The sequence below is a fragment of the Pelodiscus sinensis genome, chromosome 21, assembly GCF_052426305.1.
Source record: "Pelodiscus sinensis isolate ZL-2025 chromosome 21, ASM5242630v1, whole genome shotgun sequence".
Taxonomy (NCBI): domain Eukaryota; kingdom Metazoa; phylum Chordata; order Testudines; family Trionychidae; genus Pelodiscus; species Pelodiscus sinensis.
In genome coordinates, this window is record NC_143072.1 from 20939224 (window position 1) to 20949899 (window position 10676).

The 10676-nt window shown below is 49.5% G+C and overlaps 1 non-coding gene across 1 annotated transcript; it reads right to left on the reverse strand.

Annotated features, from left to right (window-relative positions):
• Positions 1-1827: 1827 nt before the first annotated feature.
• LOC112543975 (small nucleolar RNA SNORA76) lies at positions 1828-1962 on the reverse strand. The gene has a single exon (XR_003087270.3). It is a non-coding gene; the product is annotated as a small nucleolar RNA SNORA76 (small nucleolar RNA).
• Positions 1963-10676: the final 8714 nt, after the last annotated feature.

Sequence of the window (10676 nt, forward strand, 5' to 3'; positions counted from 1 at the left end):
AGGTTGGCTGGCTGGGACTGCCCCAACTCCAAGCCCTTCCACCCCGACTCATATGGGAACATTGCCATCTATTCCCCTTCAATGCAAGGTCTAAGCAATGCCGGATAAATCTTCCAATTCCAGTATGAATAAGACAACTGCTGCATTCACGCTGGCCTACACGCTGGATTTACACTGGAGTGACAAAGACTATGGCTCTCCCCTCCGATGCCAAATACATTAATCACAAAGGAGAGGCGCTTGTTAAGTTCTTTACACATGGACCCAAGCATCCCTCAGACCCTTGCTCAGACTCTTGGCAGCTGGGAGATCAAAGCCAGCACCTGGGCGGAGGAGATTCATTTATGAACAGATTTAGAAAGGAGCAGAGACAAAACCGGTTAAATATTAGGCTTGAGGAAAGACTTGTTCAGGCCCCATAATAGAGCGGGGAAGCAGCTTGAAAGGAACTAATATAGAACAGAGGGACATCGATAGCACCCCACACAAATTCCTGCCTGCACGTGCGAGTAAACAGCCCTGCCAATAACCAGCAGACATGCCATGTAATTGCATTGTAATAGGATGTGCCAGGTATACATTTGAGTAACACAATGATTGTAATGACTCTAATGAAGTTGGAAAGTGCTGCTTACTGGGTGTCTGAATCAGTAGATTCTAGTTCAGGAGTCGGCAACCTTTTCAAACCAAAGAGCCAAATTCCATCAAAAGTCAGAACAAGCGGTCAACATAAGAATGCCCATTTCCATGACTGGAAATATACAACTTACTATTATTAATTGACATGATGATTACTAATAGCATCAATGAATCCTTGTACTCACCCACTTTATTGAATGGGACGTCTGCTGCTGCAGCTTTTCGCACAGTTCTTGAAAGTTTACAGCATAGCTGGTCAACTCCAGCTTCATGCCCGCATTTAGGCTGTCTTTTGTCACTCTTATGGCAGGGGGCTGGGGAGGAGAGGGTGCAGGAGTCTGGGCTGCAGTGCAGGAGGGAGTCAGGGCAGGGGTGTGCGGGAGGGGACTGGGGAGGAGAGGGTGCAGGAGTCTAGGCAGTGGTGCAGGAGGGACTCAGGGCAGGGGTGTGCGGGAGGGGGCTGGGGAGGAGAGGGTGCAGGAGTCTAGGCAGTGGTGCAGGAGGGACTCAGGGCAGGGGTTTGTGGGAGGGGGCTGGGAATGAGGGGGAGCAGGAGTTTGGGCTGCGGTGCAGGAGGTTCAGGAAGCAGGGCAGGGGGCTGGAAGTAGAGTATGTGGTGTGGGGGGCTCCCTGGAGCCGGATTACCTCACCTGGCCAGGGCTGGGCAGCAGTGGCTTGATGAGGGGACAGGGTCACCGCAGCTAGATCGCGGGGCCAGGATAAGGGCCGGGGACAAGACGCTGCCCACTTGGGGCTTTGTTGGGCAGCTGCCACCAGCTTCCCCAGGACTGGAGTGTGGCCTGGCTCCAGCTCTGGCGCATGGCTCTGAGGAAACAGCGCTGTGGCCTGGGCAGTGCCAAGAACTGACAACCCCCATGCCTGGGGCCACCAGCCGTGTTTCCCCCCCGGACCTGGGGCACATGGTGGCTGGTGGCCCCGCTAGGTGCAGCAGCAGGCTAGGAGTGGTAGTCTGGCCAGGATGAAGGGTGCAGGAGCTGGATGGGGGGGGCTCCAATCTCTGGGGGGCAATGAGTGGGGCCCAACTCCACAATCCCAAGCTCCAGAGGCTGATACCTTCTCCATTAAGCCACCCTCCCCCCTCTTCAGCTCCCTCCTTCAACCAGCAGGGCCAAGTGGGTTAGTTTAATCTTGGTCTTCAAGCGCGCTCTCAGCGTTGCCTCAGCACCAGCCTCTTGCTCACTCTTAAAAGCGCCACTCGGGTTTTAGCCAAGCAGCCCCAGTTACCAACAAGCTTTTCCTCTCGCACCGCTGCTTAGTGGGCGAAGCCACCCGAGGGACACCGCACCCGCTCAAACGCAGCGTCGCGCCGCTCAGTGAGGAGACCGGCTCAGCCATTCTGCTGCTGTTTTACTGAACGTTCTTCCCCCGTTGACAAGCATGGGCCAGCGGGCGCTGGAGCGGTTCTGGGGGGAGCTCTCCGGTGACTGCAGCAGGGCGCGGGCCAGCTCCTGAGGCGCCTGCGAGGAACAGGAGCCGGTGAGGTTCACAGCCCCAGTGCACAGGGACAGGGCTGGGTGGGAAGAGGCTCTGGGCAAAGCAGGCCCCAGTGACTCAGACTCGGCTTCACTTCGTCCACGCCAAAAGTTCTAACGTGTGTGAGGAGAATCATAATGGCAGCCAGCGCTGGAAGGTCGGGACCTCCCCCCCCACCGCGGTGGCCACCTCCCACCCTGGGCAAGACACCTCAGGCCCACCCCAATCTCCCCCCTCACCACCAGAGCAAATGACTTGCCCTAACCCCCACCAGAATACCCCAATCCTCCTCACTGGACCCATTCCCAGCTCCCAAAGCAGATTGGGGCCTGTCCTCTGCTACACTCACCTCCCACACCCAGCCACAGAGGAAAGGGGAGTAGGGGCTGCGGCTGCCAGTATATATAGTTCAGGCACCTCAACAGGCACCGCCCCTTCTCACCAGCAACCAATAAAGGTTAAGTCCTACCACGAGCAACGGTTTGACATCAGCAGCCAGTCTTCATGGAGTCTGGCCCATGGGGGGCAGAAGGGATGAGAAGAAGGTTGGTTTACATTGGGCCAACTAGGCCCGAACTGGCACGCATGGGTCCCGCTTGGGCTGTCCTTGGTCAATCTACATCTAGCCCCCCTGAGATAACGGGTCAGGCTCTGCACCCCTCTAGGCTGGGCTCAGAGGAGCTGAGATGACCTAAGCAGCAGGGCCATAGGTTGGAGCAGCCTGGGTTGAACATAAGGGAGTCGGGTTGTGCCAAGCCTGAGTCAGATCGCCCTCCTGGAACCAGTGGGAGCTTGCTCAGATTTGCCAACTCCACACCCAGCGCTCTTTGCTCTCTTGCCTCTAAGCTGAGGCACTTCTGCCTGCCTGCCTTGTGTAAATGGGTGAAATGTCAGCCCGGAGAGGCTGGGAAATGGGTATTGTACCGGGCATGAGTTTCAGCATTATGACACCTAGATGAGAAGAGGCCTAAATCCCATTGATCAGCCCAGTATTACCCTGACAATTCTGAATTCTGCTGCCTTGATAAATATTATTCTCCCAAAGGCATTTTCCCTTTTTGCTCATTTCCCGTGAAATTACTTCATCTCTGTGGTCAGTTGCCATTTTGTTATCTGCTTACACAGACGTCTGGGCATTCTCTGAAGACTATCTATGACCAGGCCTTTACATGGCTGCTAACAGGTGTGACCTTCCTTTTGTATGAATTTAAGTCTCTACACAGCTCTAAATCAATGTGAAAAACAGGAAAGTGGTATTTTGCCTTCTCTTGCTAATCTGCGCCAGCAGCTGCATATGTTACAAGATTCTACTAATTTGGCTTCTACTAAAATGTCATTTTTGTGTGGAGGTCAAAATGTTGATTGTTGTTTCAGTGCTTTTTACTATGATGGGAAAACACCAGCGATCATCTGTCCATGTATTTTTTCCCTTGACTTTTAATAAAAAGAAGTTACTCACCTTGTGCAGTAACGATTGTTCTTTGAGATTCGTGTCCCGTGGGTGCTCCACTGTAGGTGTTGGGCTTGTCCCGGTGCCGCAGATCGGAGATCTTTTCTAGCCGTAGTCTGCCAGACCACGCATGCGCGAAGTACGGCTCGTGGCTTTTCGCGCTGTTTGAGCGTTGACGGTCCGGCTCCCGCCAGTTCCTCCTGCCTCTTGCTCTGAAAGACATAAAGTAGAGAAACTCCGAAGAGGGGAGGAGGGCGGGTCGTGGAGCACCCACGGGACACGCATCTCGAAGAACAATCGTTACTGCACAAGGTAACTTCTTTTTCTTCTTCGAGCAGTGTCCTGTGGGTGCTCCACTGTAGGTGAATGTATAGCAGTAGCTCGCGAATGGAGGAGGGTTCGGAGCTAGCATGCCGTAGCTGAGGATAACACCGCTGCCGCCACCGCCGAATCAGGTATTAAGAGATTAGGGATGGCATAATGCGTAGCGAAGGTTAGGTTGGAAGACCACGTAGCAACTCTACAGATATCTATCAAGGGAACTCCCTTGAGGAATGCAGTGGACGTAGCGACCACCCGAGTCGAATGGGCCCTCAGGGTCGAAGGCAGTGGTTTCTTTCGCAGTTTATAACAAGTTCCTATGCATTGCACAATAGTGGAGGAGATGCATTGAGCGGACAATGACCGACCTTTAGAACAGTCCACCATTGATATTAATAGCGAGTCCACCACTCGAAAGGGTCTGGTTCTCTCAATATAGAAGGCGAGAGCACGTCTGACGTCCAAAGTGTGCAAGCGCACATGTTCTGGTGAAGCATGTGGTTTGGGATGGAATATAGGAAGAATTATAGGCTCGTTGATGTGAAAACGAGAGATCACTTTGGGATGAAAACGCGGTTGCGTTCGCAATATCACCGCTTGGTGTGTAAAAACCGTATCGGGAGGAGAGACTGATAGTGCAGCTAGCTCACTCACTCTCCTCGCAGAAGTAATTGCCAGCAAGAAAATGACCTTCATGGACAGGTCATATTGATTGCATGTTGCTAACGGTTTGAAGGGTTTGCCCATCAGAGTATACAGGACCATTTCGAGGTCCCAAGGATCCGCCGGTTGAGTATAATGTGGATACAAGTTGGACATTCCCTTCAAGAACCTTTTTGTTGTCGGATGGGAAAAAACGGAACATCCGTTGACAGGCTGATGAAAGGCTGCTATTGCAGCGACATGGACTCTAATGGAAGCACAGGTAAGGCCCGAATTTTTGAGGTGTACAAGGTAGTCCAGGATACACTGCAGAGGTGTAGAAACTGGATTCAGATCCTTTTGGAAACACCATGATGAGAAGCGTGATCATTTTGAGAGGTAAGTAGTTCGCATAGATAATTTTCTACTGTTTAGTAAAATGTGCTTGACAGATTGTCAGCATAATATTTCTGACTGTCGGAACCAACTAGGTACCATGCCATGAGTGCAAGATGGTCCACCTGCGGATGGAGAAGGGAGCGATGATTTTGCAAGAGCAGATTGTGCCGAACTGGTAGAGGACACGGAGGATGTATCGACATGCGATGGAGGTACGGATACCATGTTTGCCTGGGCCAGGCAGGGGCTATTAGGATTACTGTGGCCCTCTCTCGAATAATTTTCTCCACTACCCTGGGAATCAGGGATGTGGGTGGAAATGCGTAAAGTAGGTGACGTCCCCAGTTGTATAGGAAAGCGTCGCCTTTTGAATTTCGCCCAATTCCTGCTCTCGAGCAATACTGAGGACATTTCGCATTGTGAGAAGTGGCAAAGAGGTCTACTAGCGGAAATCCCCATCATTGAAATATCGCCGAGAGCACTGTGGGATGTAACTCCCACTCGTGATTGAGAGAAAAATGCCTGCTGAGGGCGATGGCCATCACATTGTGGTGGCCCAGGAGATAGTCTGCGACTAAAAAGACATTGTGGCGATTGCACATGTTCCATAGATGTACCGCTTCTGCGCACAAGGAGTGGGACCTGGCCCCACCCTGCTTGTTTACGTAATAAACGGTTGTCATATTGTCCGTAAGGACTCGTATGACCTGTCTCCGAATGATGGGAAGGAAGTGTTGACATGCTCTGTACACTGCCCTGAGCTCCAGGAAGTTGATGTGCATCAATGATTCGTCTGGTGACCATAGGCCTTGTACTTGTTCGGGGCCGAGGTGTGCGCCCCATCCGATGAGTGATGCATCTGTTGTCAACTGCGCCGACGGCTGAGGGCGATGAAAGGGTACGCCCGACAATAGATTGTCTGGACTTGTCCACCAAGCTAGTAATTTCTTGACCTGGGTGGGAACCGTTATTGTCCTGTGGATGTTGCGTACATTGGGGGGACAGATTCATGCCATCCAATGTTGAAGGCATCGAAAACGTAACCTTGCGTGTTTGACCACATATGTTGTGGAGGCCATGTGTCCCATAAGCAGTAGGCACCGTAGTATGGGAACCGTTGGACTGTTGAGCAAGATCTGGATCAAATCCTGCATCGTCTAGAACCTTTCCATCGGTAATGGAGCACACTCGGTCATAGAGTCTAGACGAGTGCCTATACCTGTATTGTTTGGTGCGGTTCCAATGATGACTTTGGAACATTGAGAATGAGACCTAGCTCCTGGAAGAGCGTGTGTGTTGTCTCTGTAGCATTGCGTGCTTCCTGCAATGATTGGGCTCTGATTAAGCAATCGTCGAGGTATGGAAAGATCATTATGTGTAGATGACGAAGATATGTGGTCACCACAGCCAGGGTCTTGGAGAAAACCCGTGGAACCGATGAGAGACCAAACGGCAGGACCTTATATTGGAAATGGTCTGTACCGATTTGGAAGTGTAGGAATCGTCTGTGCGCTGGATGAATCGCAATGTGAAAGTATGCATCCTGAAGATCGAGGGATGTGAACCAATCCCCGTTCTGAAGTGCTGGGATGATTGTAGCTAAGGTAACCATTCAAAACCGTTGTTTTCATAAGAAACGGTTGAGGTCGCGAAGATCTAGTATCGGTCTCTATCCCCCTGATTTCTTTTCCGTTACAAAGTACTGGGAATAAAAACCTCTGCCCTTGAACTCGTCCGGAACAGGCTCTATTGCTCCGACAGCGAGTAGACAGGTAACTTCTTGCCTGAGCAAGAGCTCGTGAGATGGGTCCCTGAAAAGGGACAGGGCGGGGGGGATGGGGGGGGTATTGATGTGAATGGGATGGTGTAACCGAGGCGAATTGTCTGAAGGACCCATTTGTCAGTGGTGATGTAAGCCCATCGATGGAGGTACGGCCTCAGACGGTGGTGAAATATCGCCTTCGTAGCACTCAGACTGGTAATGGTGGGAATGGTTCTCAACCCCTCGAGCATCAAACTTGCTGTCTGGTACCCTGCTGGGAAGTTGCTTTGGGCGGTGGAAGTCTCCGCTGTTGCCGCTGTCTACCTGTTTGTTGGTCTTGAGGCCTATACTGAGATTGTTGTAGGGCGGGGGGGGCTCTGCCTTTGGTAGGGGGTGTATCGTTTTCTACGATATGGAGGAGTGTACATGCCCAGTGTTTTAAAAGTGGTTCTGCAGTCCTTCCCCGAGTGCAGAAGTTGGTCAGTCTTATCAGAAAAGAGATTCTGCCTGTCAAAGGGTAGGTCCTCGACCTTCGAGAAGAGGTCTTTGGGAGCAGAGGACTGTTGCAGCCAGGATGCTCTGCGCATAATGACTGATGTAGCAGTCGTGCGCGCTGCAGCGTCAGCTGTATCCAGGGCAATATGTAAGGCCGTTCCAGAGGCTGCGTAGCCCTCTTGTATTACAGCCTTTAAAATGTCCCGTTTCGCCTCTGGAAGATGTTGAAGCAGTGGCACAAGCTTGGAGTAGTTGTCGAAGTTGTGATTTGCCAACAATGCGGAATAATTAGCCATTCATAAAGTGAGTGTTGCCGAGAAAACTTTACGTCCGAATAAATCGAGATGCTTACTGTCTCTGTCTGCGGCAGTAGGTTTGTGTTGCGGCATCTTAGCCTTTTGCTGTACTGCATCCACAACCAAGGAGTTAGGCTGTGGATGGGTAAAAAGAAATTCCATCCCCTTAGCGGAGACGAAATACTTTTTATCCACCTTATTTGTAGGCGGGGCGGATGCCGGCAGCTGCCAAATATCATCCGCAATTTCAAGAATGGCCGCATCTAGTGGCAACGAAATCTTGGGCTGGTGAGTGTGTTTGATATTACGGAGGAGATGGTGTTGTTTTTGTTCCACGTCCCCTAGCTGCACCAAACCAAATGTTCTAAAAAAAGCCAACATAAAAGCACCCAAAAATGATGTATACCCCTATAACATTGTAAATAAAAAGCAAATTAACAACCCCCCAAAAATAAAGCAAACACTTATCAGTTAAAATAGCTATAATATAAAAAAACCCAACTTCAAGCACTTGTCAAATGGCAATTAATTACAGCATAACAATACAAAACTTGAATTCCAATTAAAAACGACTATAAAAGGGGCTGTTTCGCCATGGTTTTTTTTGCTAGGAACCAGTTCTGGATGCCACAGGCCTGTCATACCACATTGGTGCAGCAGATGGTGCCATACTGCTGCTCTGTGGCTGAGTTTTCTGTTTGCTCCATGCCAAGCTATGAGGCTCAGGTCAGGTCTATACTAGACCTGGAAGGTTGGCTTAATGCATGCAACTCCAGCGATGTAAACACCACCAAACTCAGCTTACGGTAATCCATCTTCTCAGTGAGAAGTCGACAGGAGCAAACATGCCCATTGACTTTCCTTAGATGCTTACTGGTGGCATGATCAGTGTTTGATGTAGTGGGTCTTTACTAGATCCCCTAAATCAAATGCGAGGAGATCAATGTTCTCTCCACCATTAGAAGTTTTAACCATCTTGAAGAAAAAAAAACTTTACTCCTTCAAGTATCCCACTAATTATAAGATTAGTGTATAATAAATCAAGCACATAATCCTCTGGCTTGGAGGATGATTGACTTTATCACTATGGTCTATCACTACTAAAAATTCATGGGGAAGGGGAGATATTTCAAGAATTTCTACCAGACTAAATGACTTCAAAAATGCTTTAATTAAAGGCAAATTATATGATGTATCCTCAGCAGTTATTTCCCTTGCAGCTCTAGAACACAAACAAGCATCACGGTTTCCTGAACTGATAATTCTCTCAAGTGCTTGGTTTCTTTTTTTTTTCCTTTCAGAGGAAATGTCACATGAGGATAAGAAAATAAAACACTCAAACCGAAGCAATCACATGAAAATGTGATCCTCAAGCAGCTAGGACACCTGATGCTTTCAAGAACAAATAGGAACTGAATTTTAAACAGCATTGAATTAATGTCTCAGGGGGATAGGATAGCCTTGTTAGTCTGTTACTTTCAAAACAAAGTTTTTCTTTCCCCCCTTTTTTCTCCTCTTCCCCTCCCTCAATCCCTTCTCTGTGCTTTTATTTGAAAACTCAATTCCTCAAACTCCATTCATCTGAAGAAGAGGGCTGTGCCCAGGAAAGCTCACGATACCACCTACACGTTTTGTTACTCTCTAAGGTGCTGCTAGACTATTTGCTGTTGAAGTTTTTCTAGTTACAGGCTAACATGGTGACCCCTCTCATGGCATCTTAGAGACTAACAAAAATAAATATGACATCATGAGCTTTCATGGGCAAAACCCACTTCTTCAGATGAGCAGAGTGAAGAGGGATTTGCACACAAAAGCTCACAATACTACATATATATTTTTGTTAGTTGCTAATGTGCTACAGGACTACTCATTTTTTATTGAATTAATGTGTCTTTTAGTTAAAGTGCCCTTAATTTCAATGGCAAGTTACAAAATAGCCTCAACAGGTTTCATTTTTAATCTTCAGTTAGACTTGTAGAGATTAAACTGGGGAATCTGAGGTGATCAAAACCTGTGTGCAGGATGTGTGTCTCTGGCAGCAGGGGCACTTTTTGATTTTTGAGAAAGCCTCATGTCCTCCTCCCCCCCCCCCGCAGGAGCAAAACTTGAGGGGGGGAGGGAAAGGAGCTGACTGAGGCCGAAAAACAAAAATAGCAGCAAAACTTAAGAGCGGAATACTTAAGAGGGGAATTGACCGGGGCTGGGTCACCTTACACCCCCCCTGGAATTTCTTCACCCCCCCCCCAGTTTGGGAACCCATGTCCTAGATCTTTCATTTGAAAGAACCCACAAACCAAGTAACCTTGTGACCTGGCTCAGTCAGTCCCACTGCCACTGAGGCAAATTTGCCCTGCCTAGAGTCATCTCCGTCTGGGGAGCAACAGACAGGCCAGACCTGAACATTCCTGTGCACCAGACTACAAGCCCAGGGTAGCAAACTGAGCTTGTCCCATGGGGCCAGGAGCCACCATTGCAGGGTGTATGTGAGATGGAAGAGCGTGACACAGACTAAGGATTTAAGCGAGTAGTTGATTAGTCAAATCGACTACTTGCATTTGCCCCCCCCTCCGCTGCCTCTGTCTCAGAGGCAGCAAGGGGGAGGGAAGCAGGAGCTGATGCTAGGGGGCAGGGAGAGAACCGGCTTAAAAACCGGTTCCTCCCAGCACCATCTCTGTGGTGTCACCTGCACCCCTGCCAGGTCTGGGACCTACCCCTGTTGTGGCTCTGCAGTTTAACTATAGTAAGAGATGGACTGCCTGCCCAGCTCTTACTACTTTGAACTGCAAAGCTGCAGCAGGGGTAGCTCCCCCTTCCTCCCTTATTGACTAATTGTGTAGTCGATAAAAATTCTATCGACTACACAATTAGCAAATGAGCTGCCTCTTAACATCCTTAGTACAGATTTGATGGGCAAGGCCCTGCAGTGACTGGAGAGAGGACAGGGATTGGCAGTGATGCCTGGGATCTCTCTGGGTCACGTGCTACATGGATGGATCATGGGAAGGATTTCTGGGGGCACTCCTGACTGAAACTAGAACCTCTTGCAGTGTATCATGAGTTTGTTTTACTCAAGCTAAAGGACTTGGCAATGTCTTCACTAAGGGGAAGATTGACACTGCCATGATTGATCTTCTGGAGTTGGATTTAGCAGGTCTAATTAAGACCTGCTAAATTGAAC